The sequence below is a fragment of the Bombina bombina genome, chromosome 7 (assembly GCF_027579735.1).
Source record: "Bombina bombina isolate aBomBom1 chromosome 7, aBomBom1.pri, whole genome shotgun sequence".
In the NCBI taxonomy this organism is placed as follows: domain Eukaryota; kingdom Metazoa; phylum Chordata; class Amphibia; order Anura; family Bombinatoridae; genus Bombina; species Bombina bombina.
In genome coordinates, this window is record NC_069505.1 from 327,983,265 (window position 1) to 328,009,441 (window position 26,177).

The window sequence follows — 26,177 nt, forward strand, 5'->3', positions numbered from 1 at the left end:
TGCCTTAAATTCTATCGATCAGATAAACTAGTTTATGTCTCTCACTGCAAAACGGGGACAATCCCTATGTTTCTTAGAATATATAAAAAAAAGAGGTTCGAATCCGCCCTTTATAAAAGTTTTCTGGACATGCCAGTTCAATTTCCTTTAGATCATTACCCCTGCCTACTTTTGCCTATAATAGATCAGTTTATTCTATCAGTTTGGTAGGGTAGCGGGTTATTTCATAAGATCTATAGACATAAGGTACACACTGTTTTAAAGTTTTTAAATTTTTTCAGACTGTCTGATCAGAATTGTAATAGACTTACCTTTCCACTATACTTGTATGTTCAGAGTATTTGTCTTGCTAATATTACTGTCTACGGATGTTTTTCTCTTTATTTGTATCATTTTACAAAACCTCAATAAAAAACTTATTTAAAAAAAAAAAATCTGTATTGCATGTTCAAACCTTAATACCATAAATAAAAACAGGTTAATAAACCTTTACTCCATGAGTATAAAATGAGTTTGAAAGTTCTAGAGCATTGCTAATATTGTTGTCAACATTTTTTCGAATCTGTGAATGATCAATTGATTCTTCCTATAGAAATAAGCATAACCCACAAGTATGGGTTTAAGTTATGCTGTGCCTGTGCTAGCTGCAGAAACTTTTTGTTGTGTTGAGTTACTTGATACTTGTTTTAATTATTAACAGAGAACTGATAACATTTTTATATTGGGTAATATGTGCAATACAGCCAATACATTTTACAGTTACTTCTGTTTGATTATGAAACTTGGTTTTATTTAATTTTAAGTTTAATTAAGATGTTATATATCACAATGGCTAAATCTGTGTCTGTATTGTAGATTTAAACCTTAATACCATAAATAATACCAGGCTATTAAATGTTTACTTCTGGAGTATATAATCAGTTTGCAAATATATAGAGAAATGTTTAAATAATACATGACACTTTAACTAAACCCCTTAGATTTTAGTTGACTAAATTCTACAGGAGATTCAGTCGACTAAAACTAGACTAAAACTAAAACAATTCAGATGACTGTGACGGATAACCCCGGCTACCCCGACTGGGTAGCTCCGCCAAACGGGTCCTGCTTCCTTCCTGCCGACTGCAGCTATGTAGCTGGCAAGTGACCACAGCCTGTAGCCACCCCTGATGCCCCGACAGCACCAGTACTCAGGGTCCCACCCTGTGGCAGACTCCAGCTACCCAGGCTGGATAGCTCTGCATGAGGATCCTTTCTCTGCACACTAGCATTAAGGTTAGACAGGAACTGATTTTATTGAAAACACACACTCATTTTATACAGTCAGCTCATCTTGATAAGACCCTGGACAATCACACTATTTTCCCGCCATTCCCGCCCCTCCAGACAGCCAGGCACCTCCATAGGAGCCACAGTCCCACATAACCCCAATACATATGGGTGGCGGTTTCGGGGTGTCATTTTAAAGCTCTCGGTCCCCAGATTTCACAGTCCAAAAACCAGCATGATTCGTTACTGGGGACCGGAGTTACAGTCCATTGAAGTTATGGGGTTAGGGGTGTCCAAAACCCCTGGTTCCCAAAGGAGCTCCCCTCCGGCAATTTCACCACCCCTTGTACTCCCCAGGGGCTACTAATCCCAAAAAGAGCGGAGCTCTGAAGTACATGGTTGATGGAGCGACCTGGGTTAAAGTTACCGGGTGTTCTGCTGTCCTGGGGCCGACCAGGAGTTCCAGGAGCCTGGCCAGCCTGAGAGGCGTTGGGCAGGTGTCCGTTGTGAGGTGGCCGACTGGAAGTTCCAGGAGCCTGGCCAGCCTAGGAGGGTTTTCCTGGTCATAAACCAACTCTTCTCTAAACACAAAAGGAGGCAAAAACAAAGCAAACAAACAGCTTCCAGAGATGGTGGTTGCTCTGAGGAGCCCAAAACCACTGAGAAACAACAGGGGTGAGGTTGTAGGGTGGTGGGGATTTAACCCTTGCAGCCCAGTATCCATGACATCTGCCCCCTTCCAGTTCGGCAGACCCAGCTAGATCCCCACGGGTCTACTGGGGGATGTCCGAGGAGCATTCTATTTCAGTCTGCTGGGAAAGTCCATCAGCATTCCCAATGCTTTTTCCCGGCCTATACTGAACGTTAAAGTTATAGGGCTGCAGGGCTAAACTCCATCTTAGTAGACATCCATTATCTCCCGACACTCGATTAAGCCACACCAGGGGGTTGTGATCGGTGAGGACAGTGAAGGGTCTTCCATAGAGGTACGGTTGTAATTTCTTGAGGGCCCATACCAGTGCCAGGCATTCCTTCTCCACCGCCGCATAGCCTACCTCCCTGGGCAGCAGTTTCCTACTGATGTAGGCTATGGGGTGGTCTTGCCCTCCTTCATCTAGCTGGCTTAGTACTGCTCCCAATCCAAACATGGAGGCATCTGTGTGGACACAAAAACATTTGGTGGGGTTAGGCGCGGCCAGGACTGGGGCAGAGATCAAGGCAGACTTGAGGCTCTGAAAGGTGTTTTCACATTCTGAAGACCACAGTACCTGTCGGGGCAGTCTTTTACGAGTCAGGTCGATCAGGGGTTTGGCTAGGGTGCTATAATTGGGGACGAACCTTCGGTAATAACCGGCGGTTCCTAGGAAGGCTAAGACCTGGGTTTTAGTTCGAGGAGTGGGCCAGTTTGCCACTGCCTCAACCTTGGCGGGCTCCGGCCGCTGCTGCCCACAGCCTACTCGGTGGCCCAGGTACTGGACGTCCGAGCGGCCTATGGTGCATTTGTCAGGTTTCAGGGTCAGCCCGGCGGTTCTGAGGCGATCTAGAACGATGCCCAGGTGGATCAAATGATCCTCCCAGGTGTCGCTAAAGATGGCGATGTCGTCCAAGTAGGCACAGGCATAGTCTTGGAGGCCATCCAGTAGGCAATCCACCATCCTCTGAAAGGTGGCTGGAGCATTCTTCATCCCAAACGGCATGACCTTAAACTGGTAGAGGCCGAAAGGGGTGATGAAGGCGGACTTGGGAACGGAGTCAGGGTCTAGTGGGATCTGCCAATACCCCTTGCAGAGGTCAAGGGTAGTTAGGAAGTGACCCCTGGCGATTCTATTTAAGAGGTCATCGACGCGGGGCATGGGATAGGCGTCGGTTGTGGTTCTGTCATTGAACTTACGGTAGTCAATGCAGAACCGGGTAGTACCATCTTTCTTGGGGACCAGCACCACAGGGGAGGCCCAGGGACTGTTGGACGGTTCAACAACACCGAGGTCCAACATTCCTCTGAGCTCCCGGTGCATACTGTCTCTGACAGCTTCAGGTACTCTGTAAGCTGCCTGTCTCAGGGGAGCTTGTCCCGGGGTTTCCACTCGGTGCACAGCCACTGTGGTGTATCCAGGGACATTGGAGAACATCTCCTTGCGGTCCTCTAGTAAATGCCGGATCTGCTGTCTCTGTCCAGCTGCTAACCTCTCATCCAAGATTATGTTGGCTACTCCTTGAGGGGTCTCATCCGGCCCAGGGAGCTCTGGCATGGGAAGGCTCTCCGAGTCTTCTATAGCCGGGGCACAGATAGTGGCTACATCTTGGGGTCTTTCTACATACTCCTTGAGCATGTCCACATGAAAGGTCCGTTGGACCCGATCATCGGAGCATTTTGCTACAAGGTAGGTGGTGTTATTCAATTGTTCCACCACCCGGTAGGGCCCTTGCCAGGAAGCCTGTAACTTGTTTGTTTTGACAGGTTTCAAGGCAAGAACCCTCTGCCCTACTGTGAGAATTCGGCTACGAGCATTACGGTCGAACCACCGTTTCTGTCTCCTTTGGGCGCTCTGCAGGTTCTCCCGCACCATGGCAGTGAGGTCCTTCAGCCGATCCCTGAACTTCAAGACGTACTCCACAACAGAGGGTCCTTTGTCCCCTGCTGATCCCTCCCAGTGGGCTCGCAACAAGTCTAGGGGACCCCTTATTTTCCGGCCATACAGCAGTTCAAAGGGTGAAAACCCGGTGGATTCCTGGGGCACCTCTCTGTAGGCAAATAGAAGGTGCGGCAGGAATTTTTCCCAGTCTTTGTGAGTAGCCGAGAACGTCCGAAGCAATTGTTTCAGTGTCCCGTTAAACCGTTCACAAAGCCCATTGGTCTGGGGTGATAGGGGGCACTGTACAGGGGTTTTATCCCACACAGTTCCCATAACTTTTGGGTGACCTCCGCTGTAAACTGGGTCCCCTGGTCAGAGACCATTTCTCAGGGGAAGCCTACCCAGGTGAATACCCGGAGCAATGCACTGGCCACCGTCTCCGCCTGGATATTCGCCAGAGGTATGGCCTCTGGATACCTAGTGGCATAGTCTACTACTGTGAGTATGTATTTTTTCCCGGAGGGACTAGGTCTAGGTAGGGGACCTACTAAATCCACAGCGATTCTGCTAAAGGGTTCGTCAATAATGGGGAGAGGGTTAAGGGGGGCTTTCGTATGGTCCCCGGTCTTCCCTACCTTTTGACACACTATGCAGGTCCTACAATATTCCTTAATTTGTCACGTGATTCTGGGCCAGAAAAAGATCTGAGTAAGGCGATGGTGTGTTCAGGAGTTGCCTAAATGCCCGGCCAAGGGGATATCGTGCCCTATTCGCAGAAGGTTGGACCGATATTTTTTCGGTACCACCAGCTGACATTTGGGCACTGGCCCTTTCTTCCGCTGGGAGACCTGATACAACAAGCCGTTTTCCCATTGGAACCGTTCTTCCCCGGGGCCCTGGGGATCAGTCCCTACTCGGTCTCGGGAAGGGGGCAAGGGTCGGGTCGCTCAGAGTCTCTTGGGCAAATTCAGAAGAGGAGACCCAGGATAGTTGGTCAGGAAGGAGGGCAGGGAGCGGGGTTGGGAGTTGGGGTGTGAGGGTAGGCCGTCGGGGAAGGAGAGGAGTCGGGGTGGGGGGTCTTACCTGGGTCCCCAGCTGTGGTGTGTTGGCTTGCCGCTGAGCTTGCCTGGGTTAAAGTTACCGGGTGTTCTGCTGTCCTGGGGCCGACCGGGAGTTCCAGGAGCCTGGCCAGCCTGAGAGGGGTTGGGCAGGTGTCCGTTGTGAGGTGGCCGACCGGGAGTTCCAGGAGCCCGGCCAGCCTAGGAGGGTTTTCCTGGTCATAACCCAACTCTTCTCTGAACACAAAAGGAGGCAAAAACAAAGCAAACAAACAGCTTCCAGAGATGGTGGTTGCTCTGAGGAGCCCAAAACCACTGAGAAACAACAAGGGTGAGGTTGTAGGGTGGTGGGAATTTAACCCTTGCAGCCCAGTATCCGTGACAATGACTAAAATACGACTAAAACTAAAATGTCATTTTAGTCCAAAGGCTAAAACTAAGACTAAATCGAAATTTGCCGTCAAAATTAACACTGGCTGTAAAGAAAATAGGGGTGATAGACAATTTAATGGAATGGCAGATGAGCTGACACACATTGGCACCTGTAGGCTTTTGTTGAGTAATATGATGCCTATTTCACACAAAAAAAATAATTATATTAGGCTGAACTAGGGTAGAAAAAATGAAAAGGACAAAATAAAAACCACTTTAAAGTTGTATTAACAACATTTTTCTTTCATGATTCGGACATATATTTTTAAACAACTTCACCAATTGATTTTTATTATCAGTTCCGCTTCATTCTCTTAATACCTTTTGTTGAAGGAGATGCAATGCACTAATGGCAGCTAACTAAACACCGGTAAACAAATGGCAATAAGCATATATGTGCAGCCATCAATCAGCAGCTAACTGCCAGCTCTTGGGCCTACCATGCTTTTTAACAAACACATTATATAAAACAGATCTGAATTGTGAAAAAAAATTGTGTTTCATGTCTTATTAATTATTTTGTCCATTGTAAAAGGGACATGAAACCCATATTTTTTCTTCCATGACTTAAAAACAACTTTCCAATTTAGTTCTATTATCTAATTTTCTTCATTCTCTTGATATCCTTTGTTGAAAAGCATATCTAAATAGGCTTAGTAGCTGCTAATTGGTGTCTGCACATAGATGCCGCGTGTAATTGGCTCACCCATGTACATTGCCAGTTCTTTAACAAACTATATATAAAGAATGAAGCAAATTAGATAATAGAAGTAAATTGGAATGTTTTTTAAAAATGTAAACTCTATCTAAATCATGCAAGAAAAGAACCTACATTTGCCAATTGTCTGCTGAAGTTAAATAATGGAGATTATTTTATTAACACGATTACAGTGGTAAGCCCTGTCTTCTTCACAGGCAAGTCCAAATTCTCTCCTTCAAATAAAAAATAGAAGTGGGTGGAATTTCATCATTTAAATATAATTGCAGGAAACAAGGTGTTAATCTGTTTTATCAGATAGTAATAGGACACCAAAGTCCTAAAGAGGTGCGCTGGTGTGAGATGAATATAGGCACCGGAAAGTTCAGGTCGCACTCTTGGTGTAGCGAGATGATGAGAAAAAATACTATTGGAACAGAAGAAAGAGGCGCCACATAGGATAATATTGTCTGCACAGAGGACAAACAAAACACAGAGAGATACCCCCCCTGAGGATGGCTACTAACAGAAGCAGCGGCATAACCAGAGTGCCTAGCTGGGCAATATGGGACCAACAGAGTCGCCCGATAGACTGAAGGTGAAGTCCAGATTGTCAGACGTCAAGTCACGTGGTGAAGGAGACCAATTTTAGCAACGGATTCTCACGATGGAAAGCCAGTCACCAATTGTCCGCAGGGTGGTGTACAAAGGGAGGCGTCACAATAGAGCCATATAGGTCAATAAATATAGACCATACGATCGTGTATAACGATAAAAGTAGCAGAGCAAGTAGATTAAAAAGTGTATACTTTATTTGGTACAATAATACCACAGCAATGCATTTCTCAGCAAGACATATGCCGTTTCATCAAGCTTATTAACACAATTACTGTAGTAAGCCCTCTCTTCTTCACAGGCAAGTCCAAATTCTCTCCTTCAAATAAAAAATAGAAGTGGGTAGAATTTCATCATTTAAAAATAATTGCAGGAAACAAGGTGTTAAACTGTTCTAATCACATACTGGGGTCCATTTATTAATGTGCAGACGGACATGATCCATCTGATGAACTGCTGGTGCAATAGCACCCCCTGCAGATTCGCGGCCAATTGGCCGCTAGCAGGGGGTGTCAATCAGCCCGATCGTATTTGATCTTGCGGATTGCTGTCTGCCACCTCAGAGGTGGCGGATGAGTTAAGGAGCAGCGGTCTTAGGACCGCTGCTTCTTAACTTCTGCTTTAGCCGGAACTGAAGCGGAGTGAGTCGGAGGCAGCATATGCTGCTTCTTAAATAGACCCCTTAGACTCTACTAATATGTAGGAATGGTTCGAATCAAATTTCGAATGTTTTTATAACATTCTAACATTCTATTTTCTAATTTTCATTTTGAATTTTTCAATCAAATTTGAAAATATTTGTTCAAATAATAGAATGTTTAGCTATGTATTCATTCAATTTCGAAATGTAATATTCAAATTTGAATGTGACATTTGAATTTGAATGTCACATTCAAATTCGAAATAGTATTTCTAGTCTACAACTGTGCTTAATAAATTTAATATTCAAATTTGAATGCTACATTCGAATTTGAATGTCACATTCGAATTTGAAATACTATTTCTAGTCTAATACTGTGTTTATTAAATGTAATATTCAAATTTGAATGTCAAATTCAAATTCAAAATAGTATTTCTAGTCTACAACTGTGTTTAATAAATGTTATATTCAAAATTGAATGCTACATTCAAATTCGAATGTAAAATTCAAATTAAAAAACATAATTTATGCTTACCTGATAAATTCCTTTCTTCTGTTGTGTGATCAGTCCACGGGTCATCATTACTTCTGGGATATTATCTGCTCCCCTACAGGAAGTGCAAGAGGATTCACCCAGCAGAGTTGCTATATAGCTCCTCCCCTCTACGTCACCTCCAGTCATTCGACCAAAGACCAACGAGAAAGGAGAAGCCAAGGGTGTAGTGGTGACTGAATTATAATTTAAAAAATATTTACCTGCCTTAAAAAACAGGGCGGGCCGTGGACTGATCACACAACAGAAGAAAGGAATTTATCAGGTAAGCATAAATTATGTTTTCTTCTGTTATGTGTGATCAGTCCACGGGTCATCATTACTTCTGGGATACCAATACCAAAGCAAAAGTACACGGATGACGGGAGGGATAGGCAGGCTCATTATACAGAAGGAACCACTGCCTGAAGAACCTTTCTCCCAAAAATAGCCTCCGAAGAAGCAAAAGTGTCAAATTTGTAAAATTTGGAAAAAGTATGAAGCGAAGACCAAGTTGCAGCCTTGCAAATCTGTTCAACAGAGGCCTCATTCTTAAAGGCCCAAGTGGAAGCCACAGCTCTAGTGGAATGAGCTGTAATTCTTTCAGGAGGCTGCTGTCCAGCAGTCTCATAGGCTAAACGTATTATGCTACGAAGCCAAAAGGAGAGAGAGGTAGCAGAAGCTTTTTGACCTCTCCTCTGTCCAGAATAAACGACAAACAGGGAAGAAGTTTGGCGAAAATCTTTAGTTGCCTGCAAGTAGAACTTGAGGGCACGAACTACATCCAGATTGTGTAGAAGACGTTCCTTCTTTGAAGAAGGATTTGGACACAAGGATGGAACAACAATCTCTTGATTGATATTCCTGTTAGAGACAACCTTAGGTAAGAAACCAGGTTTAGTACGCAGAACTACCTTGTCTGAGTGAAAGATCAGATAAGGAGAATCACAATGTAGGGCTGATAACTCAGAGACTCTTCGAGCCGAGGAAATAGCCATTAAAAATAGAACTTTCCAAGATAACAATTTTATATCAATGGAATGAAGGGGTTCAAACGGAACACCCTGTAAAACGTTAAAAACTAAGTTTAAACTCCATGGCGGAGCAACAGTTTTAAACACAGGCTTGATCCTAGCTAAAGCCTGACAAAAGGCCTGGATGTCTGAATTTTCTGACAGACGCCTGTGTAACAAGATGGACAGAGCTGAGATCTGTCCCTTTAATGAGCTAGCCGATAAACCCTTTTCTAAACCTTCTTGTAGAAAAGACAATATCCTAGGAATCCTAACCTTACTCCAGGAGTAATCTTTGGATTCACACCAGTATAGGTATTTACGCCATATTTTATGGTAAATCTTTCTGGTAACAGGCTTCCTAGCCTGTATCAGGGTATCAATAACCGACTCAGAAAAACCACGTTTTGATAAAATCAAGCGTTCAATTTCCAAGCAGTCAGCTTCAGAGAAGTTAGACTTTGATGTTTGAATGGACCCTGAATCAGAAGGTCCTGTCTTAGAGGTAGAGACCAAGGCGGACAGGATGACATGTCCACTAGATCTGCATACCAAGTCCTGCGCGGCCATGCAGGCGCTATTAGAATCACTGATGCTCTCTCCTGTTTGATCTTGGCAATCAATCGAGGAAGCAGCGGGAAGGGTGGAAACACATAAGCCATCCTGAAGTTCCAAGGTGCTGTCAAAGCATCTATCAGAACCCGCTCCCGGATCCCTGGATCTGGATCCGTAGCGAGGAAGTTTGGCGTTCTGGCGAGACGCCATGAGATCTATCTCTGGTTTGCCCCAACGTCGAAGTATTTGGGCAAAGACCTCCGGATGAAGTTCCCACTCCCCCGGATGAAGAGTCTGGCGACTCAAGAAATCCGCCTCCCAGTTCTCCACTCCCGGGATGTGGATTGCTGACAGGTGGCAAGAGTGAGACTCTGCCCAGCGAATTATCTTTGATACTTCTATCATTGCTAGGGAGCTTCTTGTCCCTCCCTGATGGTTGATGTAAGCTACAGTCGTGATGTTGTCCGACTGAAACCTGATGAACCCCCGAGTCTTTAACTGGGGCCAAGCTAGAAGGGCATTGAGAACTGCTCTCAATTCCAGAATGTTTATTGGCAGGAGACTTTCCTCCTGACTCCATTGTCCCTGAGCCTTCAGAGAATTCCAGACAGCGCCCCAACCTAGAAGGCTGGCGTCTGTTGTTACAATTGTCCAGTCCGGCCTGCTGAACGGCATCCCCTTGGACAGATGTGGCCGAGAAAGCCACCATAGAAGAGAGTTTCTGGTCTCTTGATCCAGATTCAGAGTGGGGGACAAATCTGAGTAATCCCCATTCCACTGACTCAGCATGCACAATTGCAGCGGTCTGAGATGTAGGCGTGCAAAGGGTACTATGTCCATTGCTGCTACCATTAAGCCGATCACCTCCATGCATTGAGCTACTGACGGGAGTTGAATGGAATGAAGGACACGGCATGCATTTAGAAGCTTTGTTAATCTGTCTTCTGTCAGATAAATCTTCATTTCTACAGAATCTATAAGAGTCCCCAAGAATGGAACTCTTGTGAGAGGCAAGAGAGAACTCTTCTTTTCGTTCACTTTCCATCCATGCGACCTTAGAAATGCCAGAACTAACTCTGTATGAGACTTGGCAGTTTGAAAGCTTGAAGCTTGTATCAGAATGTCGTCTAGGTACGGAGCTACCGAAATTCCTCGCGGTCTCAGAACCGCTAGAAGGGCACCCAGAACCTTTGTGAAGATTCTTGGAGCCGTAGCCAATCCGAATGGAAGGGCTACAAACTGGTAATGCCTGTCTAAGAAGGCAAACCTTAGATACCGGTAATGATCTTTGTGAATCGGTATGTGAAGGTAAGCATCCTTTAAATCCACTGTGGTCATGTACTGACCCTTTTGGATCATGGGTAAGATTGTCCGAATAGTTTCCATTTTGAACGATGGAACTCTTAGGAATTTGTTTAGGATCTTTAAATCCAAGATTGGCCTGAAAGTTCCCTCTTTTTTGGGAACCACAAACAGGTTTGAGTAAAACCCTTGTCCTTGTTCCGACCGCGGAACCGGATGGATCACTCCCATTAATAATAGATCTTGTACACAGCGTAGAAACGCGTCTTTCTTTATTTGGTTTGTTGACAACCTTGACAGATGAAATCTCCCTCTTGGGGGAGATAATTTGAAGTCTAGAAGGTATCCCTGAGATATGATCTCTAGCGCCCAGGGATCCTGGACATCTCTTGCCCAAGCCTGGGCGAAGAGAGAGAGTCTGCCCCCCACTAGATCCGGTCCCGGATCGGGGGCCCTCGGTTCATGCTGTCTTAGGGGCAGCAGCAGGTTTTCTGGCCTGCTTGCCCTTATTCCAGGACTGGTTAGGTTTCCAGCCTTGTCTGTAACGAGCAACAGCTCCTTCCTGTTTTGGTGCAGTGGAAGTTGATGCTGCACCTGCTTTGAAATTCCGAAAGGGACGAAAATTAGACTGTCTAGCCTTAGCTTTGGCTTTGTCTTGAGGTAGAGCGTGGCCCTTACCTCCTGTAATGTCAGCGATAATTTCTTTCAAACCGGGCCCAAATAAAGTTTGCCCCTTGAAAGGTATATTAAGTAATTTGGACTTAGAAGTTACATCAGCCGACCAGGATTTTAGCCACAGCGCCCTACGTGCCTGAATGGCGAATCCTGAATTCTTAGCCGTAAGTTTGGTTAAATGTACTACGGCCTCCGAAATGAATGAATTAGCTAGTTTAAGGACTCTAAGCCTGTCCGTAATGTCGTCCAGCGTAGCGGAACTAAGGTTCTCTTCCAGAGACTCAATCCAAAATGCTGCCGCAGCCGTAATCGGCGCGATGCATGCAAGGGGTTGCAATATAAAACCTTGTTGAACAAACATTTTCTTAAGGTAACCCTCTAATTTTTTATCCATAGGATCTGAAAAAGCACAGCTATCCTCCACCGGGATAGTGGTGCGCTTAGCTAAAGTAGAAACTGCTCCCTCCACCTTAGGGACCGTTTGCCATAAGTCCCGTGTGGTGGCGTCTATTGGAAACATCTTTCTAAATATAGGAGGGGGTGAGAACGGCACACCGGGTCTATCCCACTCCTTAGTAACAATTTCAGTTAATCTCTTAGGTATAGGAAAAACGTCAGTACTCGCCGGTACCCGCAAAGTATTTATCCAACCTACACATTTTCTCTGGTATTGCAACAGTGTTACAATCGTTAAGAGCCGCTAAGACCTCCCCTAGTAATACACGGAGGTTTTCCAATTTAAATTTAAAATTTGAAATATCTGAATCCAATCTGCTTGGATCAGAACCGTCACCTACAGAATGAAGCTCTCCGTCCTCATGCTCTGCAAGCTGTGACGCAGTATCAGACATGGCCCTAGGATTATCAGCGCACTCTGTTCTCACCCCAGAGTGATCACGCTTGCCTCTTAGTTCTGGTAACTTAGCCAAAACTTCAGTCATAACAGTAGCCATATCTTGTAATGTTATCTGTAATGGCTGCCCAGATGTACTAGGCGCCATAATATCACGCACCTCCCGGGCGGGAGACGCAGGTACTGACACGTGAGGCGAGTTAGACGGCATAACTCTCCCCTCGCTGTTTGGTGAAATTTGTTCAATTTGTACAGATTGGCTTTTATTTAAAGTAGCATCAATACAGTTAGTACATAAATTTCTATTGGGCTCCACCTTGGCATTGGAACAAATGACACAGGTATCTTCCTCTGAATCAGACATGTTTAACACACTAGCAATAAACATGCAACTTGGTTACAATCTTATTTAACAAAAACGTACTGTGCCTCAAAGAAGCACTAAACGATTAAATGACAGTTGAAATAATGAACTGAAAAACAGTTATAGCATCACTCTTTAAAAACAACACAACTTGTTAGCAAAGGTTTGTTCCCATTAGTAAAGTAACACTAATTAAATTTTAAACATAAAAATCACAGAGCAACGTTTTAAAACACAGTCACTACATAAGTCTCACAGCTCTGCTGAGAGAATCTACCTCCCTTCAAAAGAAGTTTGAAGACCCCTGAGTTCTGTTAGAGATGAACCGGATCATGCAGAAAATACAAGAGTAACTGACTGGAAATTTTTGATGCGTAGCAAAGAGCGCCAAAAACGGCCCCTCCCCCTCACACACAGCAGTGAGAGAGAAACGAAACTGTCATAATCAAAACAAGCAAACTGCCAAGTGGAAAAATAATGCCCAAATATTTATTCACTCAGTACCTCAGAAATGCAAACGATTCTACATTCCAGCAAAAACGTTTAACATGAATTAAATACCTATTAAAAGGTTTAATGTACTTTTACAGAGTAATTCCGGTGAAATACCATCCCCAGAATACTGAAGTGTAGAGTATACATACATGTCATTATAACGGTATGGCAGGATTTTCTCATCAATTCCATTCAGAAAATAAAAACTGCTACATACCTCAATGCAGATTCAACTGCCCGCTGTCCCCTGATCTGAAGCTTTTACCTCCCTCAGATGGCCGAGAAACAGCAATATGATCTTAACTACTCCGGTTAAAATCATAAGAAAAACTCTGGTAGATTCTTCTTCAAACTCTGCCAGAGAAGTAATAACACGCTCCGGTGCTATTGTAAAATAACAAACTTTTGATTGAAGTTATAAAAACTAAGTATAATCACCATAGTCCTCTCACACCTCCTATCTAGTCTTTGGGTGCAAGAGAATGACTGGAGGTGACGTAGAGGGGAGGAGCTATATAGCAACTCTGCTGGGTGAATCCTCTTGCACTTCCTGTAGGGGAGCAGATAATATCCCAGAAGTAATGATGACCCGTGGACTGATCACACATAACAGAAGAAAAATAGTATTTGTAGTCTAATACTGTGTTTTATAAATGTAATATTCAAATTCGAAAGTGACATTCAATTTTGAATGTAACATTCAAATTCAAAATAGTATTTCTAGTCTACAACTGTGTTTTATAAATGTAATATTTGAATTTGAATGTGACATTTGAATTTGAATGTGACATTCGAATTCGAAATAGTATTTCTAATCTACAACTGTGTTTTATAATTGTAATATTTGAATTTGAATGTGACATACAAATTTGAATGTCACATTAGAATTCGAAAGTGACCTTTGAATTCGAAACTTACATTCAAAAACTATAAATAACATTTGATAATAGAATTTTTAAAAATATTCGTTCTTATCAATATTCTGTTATGTAAATCGAATTTCTACAATAACATTTGTTCTAACATTCAAATTTGAATATAAACACATTTGCCCATCCCTACTGATATGTTAATCAATTGGAATACTGCAGGAAATTATGTTGTTACTAAGATGTTGACTGTCCCTTCAAGATAAATAGTTTGGGAAGTAAGTTTTTTAACTGTAGAAATGTTTATCCCATAAAATGGGAAGGTATTTCTGATGCACAATAATTTTTACAGTTTAAAAATCTTAAATTGTAACACTTATTAGAGATGTGTATTCGGGCTTTATATGACTACAAATTCATCCGAATTTTGCTGGTTTCTCGAACCAATTAATAAACAAACATCTGAATACAGTATTGGACAAAAACAAATAATTGCTTGACAAACTTGCTTTGTTCATGACGGTTTGCGCCAAAAAGGTGCAGAAATGGGGGAAGGAATTCTATTGGTTGGTTGGTTAATAAGCTCCTTTATTTGTTATGATGTACCGGAGGTCTTACCATTCATCTGTCCATCGTCCCCTGTCCAATCCTGCCATGGTATTACTAATGACTGACGTTAGGCACACCCGGTCAGGCACTAAATGCTGGATATTAGGATTTGCCGCCACCTACATTATAATTGTTAACCCCTAATCTGCCGCTCCGGACACCGCCGCCACCTACATTATACTTATGAATCTCTAATCTGCTGCCCCCAAGATGGCCAAACCCTACATTATATTTATTAACCCCTACTCTGCTATACTAAATGTATTAACCCCTAAACCTAAGTCTAACCCTAACAACCCCTAATTTAAATATAATTAAAAGAAATCTAAATAAAAATTCCTATCATTAACTAAATAATTCATATTTAAAACTAAATACTTACCTATAAAATAAACCCTAAGCTAGGTCCATCTTCAAGACATCCTATGCGGAGCATCCTCTTCATCCGACGGCTAAGACTGAATGAAGGTTCCTTTAAATGATGTCATCCAAGATGGCGTCCCTTCAATTCCGAATGGCTGATAGAATTCTATCAGCCAATTGGAATTAAGGTAGAAAAAATCCTATTGGCTGATGCAATCAGCCAATAGGATTGAAGTTCAATCCTATTGGCTGATTGCATCAGCATATATAATTTTTTCTACCTTAATTCCAATTGGCTGATAGAATTCTATCAGCTAATCAGAATTGAAGGGACTCCATCTTGGATGATGTCATTTAAAGGAACCTTCATTCAGTCTTAGCCGTCGGATGAAGAGGATGCTCCGCGTTGGATGTCTTGAAGATGGACCCGCTCCTCGCCGGATGGATGAAGATAAAAGATGCCGTCTGGATGAAGACTTCTGCCCGTCTGGAGTACCACTTCGCCCGGCTTGGATGAAGACTTCTCCCGGCTTCATTGAGGACTTTGGCCCGGATGGATGAAGACTTCTCCCGGTAAGGTGATCTTCAAGGGGTTAGTGTTAGGTTTTTTTAAGGGGGTACTGGGTGGGTTTTAGAGTAGGGTTGGTTGTGTGGGTGGTGGGTTTTAATGTTGGGGGGATTTGTAATTTTTTTTACAGGTAAAAGAGCTGATTACTTTGGGGCAATGCCCTGCAAAAGGCCCTTTTAAGGGCTATTTGTAATTTAGTGTAGTGTAGGGCTTTTCTTTATTTATTTTTTTGGGGGGGGGCTTTTTTATTTTGTTAGGGGGATTAGATTAGGTGTAATTAGTTTAAAAAATTTGTAATTTCTTTATTATTTTCTGTAATTTAGTGTGTTTTTTTGTACTTTAGATCATTTTATTTAATTGAATTTAATTTAGGGAAATAATTCAATTATAGTGTAGTGTTAGGTGTAATTGTAACTTAGGTTAGGTTTTATTTTACAGGTAACTTTGTATTTATTGTAGCTAGGTAGTTATTAAATAGTTAATAACTATTTAATAATTATTCTACCTAGTTAAAATAAATACAAACTTGCCTGTAAAATAAAAATAAATCCTAAGCTAGTTACAATGTAACTATTAGTTATATTGTAGCTATCTTAGGGTTTATTTTATAGGTAAGTATTTAGTTTTAAATAGGAATTATTTAGTTAATGATAGGAATTTTTATTTAGATTTATTTTAATTATATTTAAGTTAGGGGGTGTTAGGGTTAGACTTAAATTTAGGGGTTAATAACTTTAATATAGTGGCGGCGACGTTGGGGGCGACAGATTAGAGGTCAATAAAAGTAGGTAGGTGTCGGCGATGTTAGGGACGGCAGATTAGGAGTTAATAATATTTAACTAATGTTTGCGAGGCGGGAGTGTGGCGGTTTAGGGGTTAATATGTTTATTATAGTGGCGGCAATGTCCAGTTCGGCAGATCAGGGGTTAAAAATTTTATTTTAGTGTTTGCGATGCGGGAGGGCCTTGGTTTAGGGGTTAATAGGTAGTTTATGGGTGTTAGTGTACTTTTTAGCACTTTAGTTAAGAGTTTTATGCTACAGCGTTGTAATGTAAAACTCTTAACTACTGACTTTAAAATGCGGCAGCAGTCTTGACAGGAGAGGGCTCACTTTTTGGCAGACTTGTAATACCGGCGCTATGCAAGTCCCATTGAAAAAAAGAGGATACGCAATTTATGTAAGTGGATTTGCGGTATTTCCAAGTCTGGCTAAAAAAGTGAGCGGTACACCTGTACCTGCAAGACTCATAATACCAGCAGGCGTTAAAAAGCAGCGTTAGGACCTCTTAACGCTGCTTTTTAAACACACAACTCGTAATCTAGCCGTATTTTAGCTGTTCTCATTGGAAATAATGATAAAAAAAATCCAAATCCAATATTGGTATGAAGCGAATGCTTGAATGGATTAAATTTGGCCAAACAGCAATATTGAAAAAATCTGAAACAAATCTTTTGAATGAAATGCATTTTCTGCCCATTCATATGTCTACATATTATGGGACCCACAATAAAACTCACTGGCATGGAGAAAATTAGACATGTGCATTAGTTTTGTTACAAATGCAAATTAATATTCACATCATCTTCTAATACAATAAGCCAAATGAATGCGCCACAAAATTTAAAGAAAACTAAGAAATACTGACAAATTTATTCAGTTTCCTTTAAATTATCAATGGGTTTAAAAATAAACCTGGGGCTCTGTTAAAAAGGGTCACGATTAGCACGGCTCTCCAGCACGCTAGAGGTAAGTATGTAATGCTACCGGTAAACTTTTTCATCTATAGCAAAGGGACATTCACATGCGTATTTGTTTTGTTTAAACTGAAACGAATACTGAACAGAATTAACCAAAATATATATTTTTAGAGCTTATATTGTAATGTATGTGTCTCTTCTTCATATTCAGAACAGCTGGGATACCGGGAGATTCCAAGTGGGATAGTGGGGCCACATCAATTGGTCCGGGAGGTCACGGAGCGAGCCTTGTGCACATGCATAGTGCATTTATTCAAGGCCGCTTCGCTCCTGCCAAGAATGTGGGGGCATAAAAATGGCCTTTAAGAACAACTACTTTGGCAGGCAAGGTAATTGGGGGTGGCTGGGCCATTAAGGGGGTGGAGTCTGATTTCCCAGTCCAGCCCTGATTCAGAACCTTGCAAGGTGAGATAAACTGCTTTCAGGCCAAAATTCCTCTATCTGAAATTCTTTGCAAGACCTTGCAGCACAAGATTTCCTAGATAATCAGAACCCCCAGTCTCTGCATGGTGATAAATATAGACTAATCCTAATATTTTCTATACTATGCTATTCAATGTTTTTAAAAACCATTGCACCTCCATCTAAACAGATCATTTTAAAAATATATATATATAAAATAAATGCTTAATGGTTGAAAGTTATATTATTAAAATGTATTAGTTATAATGTTAAGCTTCCTATCAAATAGACCAATGTAATTAATCAAGAAAGGAAAAACAACCACATATTACAACTAGACATGTACCTTTGTTTCTTTATAAATGCAAATTTGTAATAGAAAATGGATATTCGTTTAATTTTGCAAAACTAATATCTGATTGAATTCACCAACTAAATTTAAATTTAAAGAAAACAAAGATATATTGATGAAATCATCAGTATTCATGAATCATTAGTTTTCTTTAAATTACCTTTAGGAGTTAAAGGGACACTGAACCCAATTTTTTTATTTTGTGATTTAGATAGAACATGCAATTTTAAGCAACTTTCTAATTTACTCCCATTATCAATTTTTCTTCGTTCTCTTGCTATCTTTATATGAAAAAGAAGGCATCTAAGCTTTTTTTGGGGTCCAGACTCTGGACAGCACTTTTTTATTGGTGGATGAATTTATCCACCAATCAGCTAGAACAACCCAGGTTGTTCACCAACAATGGGACGCCATCTAAACTTACATTCTTGCATTTCAAATAAAGATACCACAAGAATAAAGAAAATTTGATAATAGGAGTAAATTAGAAAGTTGCTTAAAATGTCATGCTCTATCTGAATATGAAAAATTTGGTTTCATTGTCCCTTTAAAATACTCACATCGAGCATGCCAGAGAGCTGCATTAATCCTGACCCTTCTTAACAGAGCCTTGGGCCGCACTAATAGGAGGTGTAATGAGAGTGGGAAGTGACGTCACCAGATTGGGGGCAGAGCTTAGGTCCGTTTCTCTTTGTCACCGTTAGTTAGTGAGATCAATGCTACCAGATGTATGTTCCCCTGCTCTACAATAAAATAGAGTTGTACCATCCTTGCTGTGTCCTGCATGTGTCTTGCCTCTCATGACATGGTGTCAGAAGTTCTTGCCTGCGCTTCTGTTTCCTGATCGATGACGATGTCAAAGTTTACCCCACCTGAGCCTTTTGACTTCTCTCAGCCTGCAGCTTGGCCCACATCGCGTCAGCGGTTTCAGCGCTTCAGGATTGCTTCCAAGCTGGACAAGGAGAGTGGTGAAGTACAAGTTAATTCTCTTTTATACTCTATGGGGAAAGATGTGGAGCCAGTGTTCAATACTTTTACTTTCCAAGAAGGGGAATAATTTGACTTTGAAATAGTTATGAATAAACTCAGTGCCCACGTTGTGCCCAAAAGAAACGTGATTCATGAGAGGGCTTGTTTTCACAAATGTGCTCAGCATGTGGGAGAATCTGTAGAGTCATTTGTGCACAGCCTGTATGAACTAGCTGAAATCTGTGAGTTTGATGTTGCTAAAGAAGAGCAAATCAGAGACAGAATAGTTATTGGAATTGCAGATGCTGAAGTCTCACTGAAGCTACAGTTAGAGTCTGATTTAACATTAGATGGGGCTATTAGGATGGCCCACCAGAGTGAACTGGTGAAAAAGCAAATTGCTGATCTGAGGTCTGAGAGTATTGTGGATGAAGTGCAGCAGTTCAGGAGAGCTGCTAGTGAAAGGCACAGTGTGAGCGGTAGACCTAGGGCAACAGATAGGCCCAGAAGTGGATGGGTGCAGCATGCCCAATGCACACTGTGCAACCGTGCCCATGATCAGAGTGTCATATGCCCTGCTAAAGACAAAGATGTAGAAAATGTAACAGGATGGGCCATTTTGAAGTGGTGTGTAAGACTGACTATATTAAGGAGATGCAGGTAGATAGCGACCAGGAGGGTCAAGAAGTGTCCTTTGTGGGGTCTGTTGTTGAACGGCTGGGTTCAGAAGATGATTGGAGGGTTACCCTTACTGTAATGGGAGCCAAAGTTGCCTTTAAGATTGACACAGGAGCAGACATCACTGAAATGTCTCTTGTAGCGTTCATAAAACTGCCTCGACAGGCCCAGCTGGCAAAAGTTACAACAAAAGTCCATAGTCCTGGTGGCTGCATTGATTGTGCGGGAAAATTTCTTGCCAGCTGTGAGTACAAGCAAAGAAAATTCACCATGTGGGTGCATGTGATTAGAGGTCAGTGTGTTAACAATTTATTGAGCAGAAAAACAGCCTGTGGTTTGGGCCTAGTGGCCAGAGTAAATGAGATCTCAGAAGATATGTTTGGTGAATTGGGCCTACTGAATTGCAACCCAGTCCGTATATCACTTATAGGTGACGCAGTCCCATACAGCATTACCACTCCCCATAGAATTCCATTCCCGCTCATGCGTCAAGTAGAGAAGGAGCTTCTGCGTATGAAGAATATGGGGTTATTGAAGAGGTTGTTGAAGCAACTGACTGGTGTGCCCCCATTGTGCCCGTTGCGAAGACAAATGGGAAGGTACACATCTGCGTAGACTTGGAAAGGCTGAATGAGGCGGTGAAGAGAGAGAGAGAGATATGTGCTGCCGACACTTGAAGACATAGATCTGAAATTGGCGGGGGCGAAGTTCTTCTCTACATTGGATGCTTCTAGCAGCTTCTGGCAGATACCTCTAGATCCAAAGTGCCGCAAACTGACTACCTTCATTACACCAGTAGGTTGGTTTTGTTTTTGCAGCCTCCCCTTCGGGATATCCTCTGCTCCTGAAATCTTCCAAAAAGAAATGAGTTCTCTCCTAAGAGACCACGTAGGTACGGCAGTCGTCATGAATGACATCTTAGTGTATGGGTCTACATTGGAGGAACATGATCAGCGATTTAGCTGTGTGCTTCAGACTATCAGAGAGTCCGGGCTGAAGCTAAACAAAGAGAAATGCCATTTTGGGAAAGCTGAGTTATGTTACTTTGGGCATATCATCAATGGGGATGGCATCAAGCCAGACCCCAAGAAAATTTGTGCTATTGAACAGATGAAAAATCCTTGTGATGTTCATGAGCTGAGACAACTATTGGGCCTTGTAAATTTTGTGGGCAGGTTCCTTCCAGATTTATCCACAATACTACACCCTATCACAGAGTTGCTAAAGAAAGATGTTGCCTGGGTCTGGGGACCTTCACAGGAAGAATATTTTATGCAGGTCAAGTCCCTGCTGGGGTCTGCCCCAGTGTTGGAATTCTACGACCCTTCCAAAAAGACTGTAGTTAGTGCTGATGCGAGCAGTTATGGGTTAGGAGCCGCCCTCCTGCAGCTGAATGAAAACAAACTACAGCCTATCGCCTACTGTTCCCGTACACTGACGGCTACTGAGTCAAAATACGCCCAAATTGAGAAAGAGTGCCTGGCTGCAGTTTGGGACTATGAGCGCTTTCAGCATTACCTAGTGGGTTTAGAGAAATTTAGTTTGGAGACTGATCATAAGGCGCTAGCCCCTCTAATCAATTCCTATGATATTGACAAAAGACCCCTAAGATGCTAGAGACTTCTAATGAGGCTGCTCAGATTTAACGTTCAGGCAGTGCATGTGCCGAGGAAACAACTGGTTGTGGCAGATACACTATCCAGGCTCCCGTTGGCTGCTGCTGAAGAGTCTTCAACGGAAGCAGATGTGAAAGTGTATGTAGATTCAGTTCTGGCCTCCAAATCCATTTCTTCAGGGAAGCTAGAACAAATAAAGAAAGAGACATATTTAGATACAGACCTTCAAAAAGTTATAAAGTACATAAAAAAAGGTGGGCCCGAGAGTCGGGCAGCCTGAATGTCTTTAAGTTCTTACCAGAAAGGTCGCAGCTCACGGAGCTGGATGGGTTGGTGCTGTTCCAGGACCGCATTGTTATTCCTGTTAGCATGCGGCAGGAGATGTTAAACAGGATTCATGATGGCCACTTAGGCATTACAAAGTGCAGAGAAAGGGCAGCTATGGTTGTATGGTGGCCTGGAATAAGTTCCCGACATTGCAAGCCATGTGTCTAAATGTGCCTTTTGCCGGGAACGCCGGCCTACTTAGACAAGGGAGCCCTTGATTTCTACTCCGCTGCCTGCAGACCCATGGCAGAAAATAGCTGCTGATTTGTGCCAACTGCACGGGAAAAAGTTCTTAGTCGTGATCGACTACTATCCCAGGTATTTGGAAATTGCACCTTTGAATGAAATCACAAGTCAAGCCGTTATCACTCGTCTCAAGAGCTTGTTCAACCGGTGGGGCATACCAATGGAGCTGGTGAGTGATAATGGAATGCAGTTCGCTTCCACAGAGTTCAGTTCTTTCAGCAGGGAATATGATTTTATACATTCCACGTCAAGTCCACATTACCCGCAGGCCAACGGAATGGCTGAAAGGGCAGTTCAAACAACAAAATTCATTTTGAAGCAATTTGAGCCATACCTGGCCCTCTTGTCCTATAGGGCGACTCCCATTCAAGCCACGGGGTTTAGCCCAGCACAGCTGATGCTAGGACGCCAGATTCGCAAAAAGGGACTATCGATTCTTCTATGACAGGAGACATTCTGTGAGGCCCTTGCAGGAGCTGAATGCAGGGCAAAGTATCAGAATTAAACTGGATAATGAGAAGAAATGGAAGACACCTGCTACTGTAATTGGACGCTCTCCAGAACCAAGGTCTTATGTAGTCCTTACTGATGGAGGGACAGTTACACGCCGTAACCAAAAACATCTTCAGCCTGTACCTGTGTTTTTGGAACTGGATGCCTCAGTACACCGGTGGGATCCCCTGTTTCAAAAGGGGTGCCTTCCCCTCAGCAAGATCACAGTGGGGATATGTATTTGCCTCCAGCGGACTCTCAATCACCTTCTTCTGTATCAGAGGACAGTTCATGTAGAGTTACATCAAGTGGAAGAGTGGTGAAACTTCCGGCCCGATATCGGGATTAACTTTAGTTAGAACAGTGAACGGAAGTATGGGCAGAATAATCCCATGGTCACTGTGGACTAGGGTAGTCTACCCTGATGTTCAAGTTAGGATGTAATTCATGTTGTTTATATTTTCTGTAACTTATTTGTTATATACTATACAAAACTCTTGTTGTATACCTTGTTATTTGTTATATTCAAATGGAAACATTTTTTGTATGCTTTGTCCTTTGAAAAGGGGGAAGATGTGTTGAGAGTGGGAAGTGACGTAACCAGATTGGGGGTGGGGCTTAGGTCCGTTTGTCGCAGTTAGTTCGTGAGATCAATGCTACCAGATGTATGTTCCCATGCTCTACAATAAAATAAAGTTGTACCATCCTTGCTGTGGGTTGTCTACTACACTGCACTAAAGCTAAAATTAACCCTACAAGCTCCCTAATTAACCCCGGCACTGCTGGGCATAATACATGTGTGGTGCGCAGCGGCATTTAGCGGCCTTCTAATTACCAAAAAGCAATGCCAAATCCATATATGTCTACTATTTCTGAACAAAGGGGATCCCAGAGAAGCATTTACAACCATTTGTGCCATAATTGCATAAGCTGTTTGTAAATGATTTCAGTGAGAAACCTAAAATTGTGAAATGGTGGCATAAAATATACCAAAATTGGCCTAGATCAATACTTGGGGTTGTCTACTATACTAAACTAAAGCTAAAATTACCCCCAAAAGCTCCCTAATTAACCCCTTCACTGCTGGGCATAATACACATGTAGTGCGCAGTGGCATTTAGCGGCCTTCTAATAACCAAAAAGCAACGCCAAAGCCATATTTGTCTGCTATTTCTGAACAAAGGGGATCCCAGAGAAGAATTTACAACCATTTATGCCATAATTGCACAAGCTGTTTGTAAATAATTTCAGTGAGAAACCAAAAGTTTGTGAAAACAATTGTGAAAAAGTGAACGATTTTTTGTATTTGATCGCATTTGGCGGTGAAATGGTGGCATGAAATATACCAAAATGGGCCTAGATCAATACTTTGGGATGTCTACTAAAAAAAAATATATACATGTCAATGAATATTCAGAGATTCCTGAAAGATATTAGTGTTCTAATGTAACTAGCGCTAATTTTGGAAAAAAATGGTTTGGAAATAGCAAAGTGCTACTTGTATTTATGGCCCTATAACTTACAAAAAAAGCAAAGAAGATGTAAACATTGGGTATTTCTAAACTCAGGACAAAATTAAAAAACTATTTAGCATGTATGTTTTTTAGTGGTTGTAGATGTGTAACAGATTTTGGGGGTCAAAGTTAGAAAAAGTGTGTTTTTTCCATTTTTCCTCATATTTTATTATTTTTTTTATAGTAAATTATAAGATATGATGAAAATAATGGTATCTTTAGAAAGTCCATTTAATGTTGAGAAAAACGGTATATAATATGTGTGGGTACAGTAAATGAGTAAGAGGAAAATTACAGCTAAACACAAACACCGCAAAAATGTAAAAATAGCCTTGGTCCCAAACGGACAGAAATGGAAAAGTGCTCTGGTCATTAAGGGGTTAATATTGCATATAGGCTCATTTTCCATTGTTCTCTCAAAGTTTTGGTCTCACTGTGTATAGAGAGAAACTATTAGGAGGATTCTGTGTAAATATAGAAAGACTGGAAGCTCAGTCCTTTTGATTAGGTTGCGGTTTTAATAAGCAGGCATTTCATATGCAAAAATAAACACAAATATGCAACTTGCCATACATTTTAAACTCTGTAGCTGGTACAACAAGTTACAACAAGTTATTGTAAACACATTACAGGGAAACCAATTTTGCAGTACACTGTCCCTTTAAGTATTAATGATATGCAAAAATATGAAAATGAATAGATCTAAAATACACAAATATACTAAAATTATTGTTTTTGGTTCCAGCAATCTAAAACAACTTTATATAAAAAATTACAAATGGTTTCCCATAAAAGAAAATACTTTAAACATTAACATTATTGTCTATTCAGCTAATTTTTTTAAATCAATATTTTTCATCTGGTAATTTTTCACAGAAATATACTCTCAAACAAACAAGATAAAAGTCCTGTCACTTCTAATTAAGGAATGATACAGCTTGTATTTTGAGTTTGCTCAATAATATCTTCTCTTTGGGGAATACACAAGACTTTCACAGGATTATACAATCAATAGAAACAAGCTGCTTTTCATGCAAAAAAAATACATTACTAAATTATAGATCGGCATGATTGAGAAATTATTTCTATAATTCTTTTAATTTTACTTACTAAAAAGTGATCTCTGATTGACTAACAGTTTTTTTTTTATTAATTTCATAATTAAAGGGATAGTCTAGTCAAAATTAAACATTCATAATTCAGATACAGCACGTCATTTTAAGCAACTTTCTAATTTACTCTTCTTATAATGTTTTCTTTGTTCTCTTGGTATCTTTATTTGAAAAAGCAAGACTGTAAGCTTAGAAGCAGGCCCATTTTTTGGTTCAGCACCTTAGTAGCGCTGGCTGATTGGTGGTTATATGTAGTCACCAATCAGCAAGCTGTACCCAGGTACTGAACCAAAAATGGTCCGTCTTTTAAGCTTACATTCTTTCATTTTCAAATAAAGATACCAAGTGAACGAAGAACAATTGATAATAGGAGTAAATTAGAAAGTTGCTTAAAATTGCATGCTCTTTATGAATCATGAAAACTAAATTTTGACTTGCCTGTCCCTTCAAATGATAAAATAATAATTAAAGGAACAGTCATCTCAATTAATTCAAATCAGTAATAGTTGGAGCTAGTATATAAGCTGTGGGGGCATCTTAGGAGCCTCATGTGAGCCTGCAAACGGTATGAAGACTTCTTTACCTGTCCCAAACTTCAGAGGCTACAGATTAAAATTGTCCTAAACTGATCCCACCAGAATAATTGAAAATCCCTGTTCTTGCACAATTGGATGAGCAAGAACAGGGGGTGGGATTGCACATGAATGGTCATGTGCACTCTTAAAGGGGCATGATACCCAAATAATGAAGCACCTGAGAGTAAAGCAGTACAGCTGTAAAACAAATGACTAGAAAATATCATCTGAAGCTCTCTATATAAAAAAGGAAGACATCTTACCTCAACATTTCCTCAGTAGCCATATCTCATTGTAATGGGATTTAAGCAACCAATAGGGATGCTTGTCCCAGGACTTGGAAGAGAAAATGCTTCTGGCATGTGCAGCACAGTCATTATTTCCCTCCTCAGTTTAGGGAAGTTTATTATAAAATCTTGTAAGAATTCAGTGAAATCTCACGAGATCACAGTAAAGCAAAATGTGTGGATGCCAATGGTAACATAGTAACATAGTAGATAAGGTTGAAAAAAGACCAAAGTCCATTGAGTTCAACCTATACAAATCTAAAATATATACAAAAAGCTCCAGTTAAACTTAAATAATCCCACTAAAAGGTGACCCATTTAATACTAGCAATCATATCCATGAATTTTGTTTATATACAGAAATGTA